The 6,891-nt window shown below is 29.6% G+C and overlaps 1 protein-coding gene across 9 annotated transcripts in view; it reads right to left on the reverse strand.

Annotated features, from left to right (window-relative positions):
* Nucleotides 1-6,797: 6,797 nt before the first annotated feature.
* Nucleotides 6,798-6,891, reverse strand: part of mpp3a (membrane protein, palmitoylated 3a (MAGUK p55 subfamily member 3)) — a 35,230-nt gene continuing 35,136 nt past the window's right edge. For all 9 annotated transcript variants that reach the window (XM_035996847.1, XM_035996846.1, XM_035996848.1 and 6 more), the window contains one exon: nucleotides 6,798-6,891. This exon is cut by the window's right edge and continues 2,365 nt beyond it. The gene's annotated coding sequence lies outside the window, so the exon portion shown is untranslated.

Here is a 6,891-nt window from a genome sequence, read left to right on the forward strand (position 1 = left end):
TCATAGTATACTATGTTGAAAAATTCATAGTATAGTATGTCGATAAAAGTCATAAAAAAGTCAGTGTATAGTATGTTGAAATGAAGTGATAGTGTAGTATGTCGAAAAAAAGTCATAGTATAGTATGTCAAAAAAGTCATAGTATAGTATGTCGAAAAAAAGTGATAGTATAGTATGTCAATAAAACACATAATATAATATGGCGATAGAGTTGTATGTCGAACAAAGTCAGTATAGTATAATAGTAGTATAATATGTCGAAAAAAAGTCCTAAAAACGTCATAGATTTGTATGTCGAAAAAAAGTCATAGTATAGTATGTCGAAAAAAGTCGTAGTATAGTATGTGGAAAAAAATCATAAAAAAGTCATAGTATAGTATGTCGAAAAAAGTCATAGGATAGTATGTCGAAAAAAGTCATAGCATAGTATGTCGAAGTGATAGTGTAGTATGTCGAAAAAAAGTCATAGTATAGTATGTCAAAAAAAGTCATAAAGTCATAGTATAGTAAGTCAAAAAAATGCCATAGTATAGTATGTTGAAAAAAGGTGATAGTATAGTATGTCGACAATAATTCATGGTATAGTATGTAGAAAAGTCATAAAAAAGTCATAGTATAGTATGTCGTAAAAAGTCATAGTATAGTAGGTGGAAAAAAGTCATAGTATAGTATGCCGAAAAAAGTCATAGTATGTCGAAAAAAAGTCATAGTATAGTATGTCGAAATGAAGTGATAGTGTAGTGTCGAAAAAAAGTCATAGTGTGTCAAAAAAGTCATAGTATAGTATGTCAAAAAAGTAAAAGTGTAGTATGTTGAAAAAAGTAATGAAAAAGTCATAGTATAGTATGTCAAAAAAAAGTCATAGTATAGTATGTCGAAAAAAAGTCATAGTATAGTATGTAGAAAAGTCATAAAAAAAATCATAGTATAGTATGTCATAAAAGTCGTAAAAAAGTTATAGTATAGTATGTCGAAAAACGTCATAGTATAGTATGTCGAAAAAAGACAGTATAGTATGTCGAAAAAAGTCATAGTATAGTATGTCGAAAAAAGTAAAAGTGTAGTATTTCGGAAAAAAGTCATGAAAAAGTCATAGTATATTATGTGGAAAAAAGTCTTAGTATAATAAGTCGAAAAAAAGTCCTAGTATAGTATGTCGAAAAAAGTCATAGTATAGTATGTCGGAAAAAAAGTCATAGTATAGTAAGTCAAAAAGTCATGAAAAAAAAAAGTCATAGTATAGTATATCGAAAAAAAGTCATAGAATTCAGTCATAGAATTCAAGTCATAGAATTCATAAAGTTATAGTATAGTATGTCAAAATAAAGTCATAGTATAGTATGTCCAGAAAAGTAAAAAAAAAATCATAGTATAGTATGTTGGAAAAAGTCATGAAAAATGTCATTCTATAGTATGTCGGAAAAAGTCGTATGTTAAAAAAAAGTCAAAAGTGATAGTATAGTATGTCGAAAAAAAGTGATAGTATAGTATGTTGAAAAAACACATAGTATAATATGTCGGAAAAAGTCCTAAAAAAGTCATAGATTTGTATGTCGAAAAAAGTCATAGTATAGTATGTCGAAAAAAGACATAGTATAGTATGTCGAAAAAAGTCATAAAAAAGTCATATGTCGAAAAAAGTAAAAGTGTAGTATGTCGGAAAAATTCATAGCATAGTATTTTGAAAAAAGTCATGAAAAAGTCATAGTATATTATGTGGAAAAAAGTCCTAGTATTATGTCGGAAAAAAAGTCATAGTATAGTAAGTCAAAAAGTCAGAAAAAAAGTCAGTGTGTCAAAAAAGTCATAGTATAGTATGTCGAAAAAATTATAGTATAGTACGTCGAAAAAGTCATAGTATAGTATGTCAAAAAAAGTCATAAAGTCATAGTATAGTAAGTCAAAAAAATGCCATAGTATAGTATGTCGACAATAATTCATGGTATAGTATGTAGAAAAGTCATTAAAAAGTCATAGTATAGTATGTCGTAAAAAGTCATAGTATAGTAGGTCGAAAAAAAGTCATAGTATAGTATGCCGAAAAAAGTCATAGTATGTCGAAAAAAAGTCATAGTATAGTATGTCGAAATGAAGTGATAGTGTAGTGTCGAAAAAAAGTCATAGTGTGTCAAAAAAGTCATAGTATAGTATGTCGAAAAATATCATAGTATAGTATGTTGAAAAAGTCATAGTATAGTATGTCGAAAAAAAAGTCATAGTATACTATGTCGAAAAAGTCATAAAAAAGTGGTAGTATAGTATGTCGAAAAAATGTCATAGTATACTATGTTGAAAAATTCATAGTATAGTATGTCGAAAAAAGTCATAAAAAAGTCAGTGTATAGTATGTTGAAATGAAGTGATAGTGTAGTATGTCGAAAAAAAGTCATAGTATAGTATGTCAAAAAAGTCATAGTATAGTATGTCGAAAAAAAGTGATAGTATAGTATGTCAATAAAACACATAATATAATATGGCGATAGAGTTGTATGTCGAACAAAGTCAGTATAGTATAATAGTAGTATAATATGTCGAAAAAAAGTCATAGTATAGTATGTAGAAAAGTCATAAAAAAAATCATAGTATAGTATGTCATAAAAGTCGTAAAAAAGTTATAGTATAGTATGTCGAAAAACGTCATAGTATAGTATGTCGAAAAAAGTAAAAGTGTAGTATTTCGGAAAAAAGTCATGAAAAAGTCCTAGTATATTATGTGGAAAAAAGTCCTAGTATTATGTCGGAAAAAAAGTCATAGTATAGTAAGTCAAAAAGTCAGAAAAATAGTCAGTGTGTCAAAAAAGTCATAGTATAGTATGTCGAAAAAATGATAGTATAGTACGTCGAAAAAGTCATAGTATAGTATGTCAAAAAAAGTCATAAAGTTGAAGTATAGTATGTCGAAAAACGTCATAGTATAGTATGTCGAAAAAAGTCATAGTATAGTATGTCGAAAAAAGTAAAAGTGTAGTATTTCGGAAAAAAGTCATGAAAAAGTCATAGTATATTATGTGGAAAAAAGTCTTAGTATAATAAGTCGAAAAAAAGTCCTAGTATAGTATGTCGAAAAAAGTCATAGTATAGTATGTCGGAAAAAAAGTCATAGTATAGTAAGTCAAAAAGTCATGAAAAAAAAAAGTCATAGTATAGTATATCGAAAAAAAGTCATAGTATAGTAAGTCGAAAGAATTCATAAAGTTATAGTATAGTATATCGAAAAAAAGTGATAGTATAGTATGTTGAAAAAACACATAGTATAATATGTCGGAAAAAGTCCTAAAAAAGTCATAGATTTGTATGTCGAAAAAAGTCATAGTATAGTATGTCGAAAAAAGACATAGTATAGTATGTCGAAAAAAGTCATAAAAAAGTCATATGTCGAAAAAAGTAAAAGTGTAGTATGTCGGAAAAATTCATAGCATAGTATTTTGAAAAAAGTCATGAAAAAGTCATAGTATATTATGTGGAAAAAAGTCCTAGTATTATGTCGGAAAAAAAGTCATAGTATAGTAAGTCAAAAAGTCAGAAAAAAAAGTCATAGTATAGTATATTGACAAAAGTCATAGTATAGTAAGTCAAAAAAATTCATGAAGTCATAGTATAGTATGTCCAAAAAAGTAAAAAAAAATCATAGTATAGCATGTCGGAAAAAGTCATGAAAAAAGTCATTCTATAGTATGTCGGAAAAAGTCGTATGTTAAAAAAAAGTAAAAAGTGATAGTATAGTATGTAGAAAAAAGTCATAGTATAGTATGTTGAAAAAAGTTGTATGTCAAAGCATTGTGTGTCGAAGTGGGTAATTGTGTAGTATGTCAAAAAAATTATAGTATGATGAAAAAAGTCATGTATGTTGTAAAAAGTCGAATTATAATTTGTCATAAAAAGTCATGCCAGAAAAATGTCATAGTATTTCATGAAAAGTCATAGTTTGCCATTAAGTCATAAAAAGTCATAGTATAGTATGTCAAACAAGTCATAGTATAGCATTTCATACAAATGTCATAATGCCACAGTATTGTATGTCATAATAATGTCATAGTTTAGTTAGTAAGTAATGAAAATGTCATAAAAAGTAACAGTATGTCAAAAACATTTCATAAAAATTAATAGTATAGTATGCCATAAAAAAGTAATAGTATATGTCATAAAAATTTCGTTAAAGGTCATAAGTCAGGTGCTGTTTGAGAACCCCACCGTTTTTGAGTGTCAACCCCTGCGCTGCTTCAATGTGTTTTGAACCAACAGATTCTCTAGTCATTTTTACAGATGCTTTCCTTTTTATTTGGCAGGTATGAGGGGTATGTGGCCTTCATATTAACTGCTAAGCTCAAAACAGTCATAAAGTCATAGTATAGTAAGTCATGAAAAAGTCATAGTATAGTATATCGAAAAAAGTCATAGTATAGTATGTCAAAATAAAGTCATAGTATAGTATGTCGAAAAAAAGTCATAGTATAGTATGTCGAAAAACGTCTTAAAAAAGTCATAGTATTGTATGTCGACGAAAGTCATAGTATGTTGAAAAAATTCATAAAGTCTTAGCATAGTAAGTTGAAAGAAGTCATAAAATCATAGTATAGTAAGTCGAAAATAGTCAAAGTCACAGTATAGTATGTCGAAAAAAGACATTGTATAGTATGTTGAATAAAGTAATAAAAAAGTCATAGTAAAGCATGTGGAAAAAATTCATAAAATCATAGTATAGTATGTTGAAAAAGTCATAGTATAGTATGTCAAAAAATGTCATAGTATAGTATGTCGAAAAAAAAGTCATTGTATAGTATGTGGAAAAAAGTCATTGTATAGTATGTTGAAAAAATTCATAGTCTTAGCATAGTAAGTTGAAAGAAGTCATAAAATCATAGTATAGTAAGTCGAAAATAGTCAAAGTCACAGTATAGTATGTCGAAAAAAGACATAGTATAGTATGTTGAAAAAAGTAATAAAAAAGTCATAGTATAGCATGTGGAAAAAAGTCTTAGTATAGTAAGTCGAAAAAAGTCATAGCATAGTATGTCATAAAAATTTCGTTAAAGGTCATAGTATAGTAAGTCAGGTGCTGTTTGAGAACCTTACTGTTTTTGAGTGTCAACCCCAGCGCTACTTTTACGTGTTTTGAAACAACAGATTCTGTAGTCATTTTTACAGATGCTTTCCTTTGTATTTGGCAAGTATGAGGAGTACGTGGCCTTCATATTAACTGCTAAGCTCCTGAATCACAGCATAGCTTGTTTGTCCATAATGTCTGTTGGTGGATTTGTGTACTGCCTGAGCAGCCTTCACACTAACACAGTTCCATTTTCTCTGAGGAGCAGCTTTACTAATTAGAATGATTGTTACCCGGTTTAATTGTCTCTGTCAGCAGCAGTCTCATGAGTCACAGGAGGTAATTGCATATGAGAGAGAAAGAGAGTTGTTGATGAACCCTCACAAAACTTACCAAAAACCTGTGCTCCACAGGCAGAATAATGGTTTTCCTGTCTTTTTTCAATTACAGAAACTGATTGGGCACGGTAAAAAGGAATTAGCGCAAAGTCCAAAAAGATGTTTATTGCAGGAAAGTCTTAAAAAGGCAATACGTTTTTAGACTCCACAGGGATTTTTTTTAATCATGCCAACCAGCTGTATACATGGAGTGTGTTTTCATAATTATTATCTTTTAATAATATATTTTTAATCTATATTTTTTTTATCTAAAAAACTAAAGCTCCATGTAGTACATTTCAAAACGAAGGATTAGAATCTGCTGTGATACTTCTCAAATTCATTTTACAGGTCTGTTGATACATGGACTAACACTAGACATCTATATATTTTACTCATGAGCTGAAAAACAAAACAGATCGTTAATGATCTTTAAGGCAAACATTTTTCAAATTAAGCTTTCCTTGTATTAAAGGAGAACTTCTTTTACACATCAAGATTGGTTTGCTAGTCATGGACAGCACTGAACACTGAATTATAGTGATGCAGAGTACATATACTCAACTACTGCACTTAAAGGGGAATTTCAATATTTTTCAACCTGGACCCTATTTTCACATGCATTTGTGTCTAAGTGACTAATGTGAACAAATATCTTTGAAACTGGTCCAGTATTTGGCGAGAAACGCAATAACTGGCAGCCGCGAACTAGGCTGCAATATAATCCTAGGGAAAATGCGGACCATCAATGTACGTTCACTAAAACTGCTTGTTTTATCTGCACGATTATGGAATTTTTGCCCAATAATGCCAAAATAAATTGCCTACCACAGCTTTAAGTAAAAGTTCTAATACCACACTGTAAAATATTCCCTCTGAAATGTATTGGAAATGAGAAGTATAAAGTGACATGAAAAGACTTACTTATTAAGTACAGTACTTCAGTAATGTTTAGTTTATGACAGCTTTTACGCATTTGGTCAAAAATACTTTGAGTTCTGCAGTAGCTATAGTGAATAAATGAAATTGTTTGACCTTGAGGCTGTTTCCTTTAAAAATTATTTCCACAGCTTCGATTTGTTATTAAAACTAATCTATCACTGTGACAACAATCTCTCCCCAGTGCAACAACACTGAAAGAGATGTGATGTGCGGAGTGCTCTTGTGAACACAAGCCGAGGACACCGGGCAAAAGTATAGATGCACTTAAATGAACTGCACTGAACCAAGAACAGGGAACAAAACAGAGGTAAACACACTAAACAGTTTGACATTAAAATGTTAGTGCAAACTGCAGGCTTTTTATAGGGGGAGGAACAAACTGTTAAGCAAAAACTAAAAAAAAGAAAGAAATTATTCTTATGAAAGACCAAACATTTGACTTAGCGAGCTTTTATTATGGCACTTTGTACAGGTCACATTACAAACTCAACATTCTGGGCTCATACAGAACATGAAGAGACAAGAGAA

This window comes from Sander lucioperca, chromosome 21 (assembly GCF_008315115.2).
Source record: "Sander lucioperca isolate FBNREF2018 chromosome 21, SLUC_FBN_1.2, whole genome shotgun sequence".
Lineage (NCBI taxonomy): Eukaryota > Metazoa > Chordata > Actinopteri > Perciformes > Percidae > Sander > Sander lucioperca.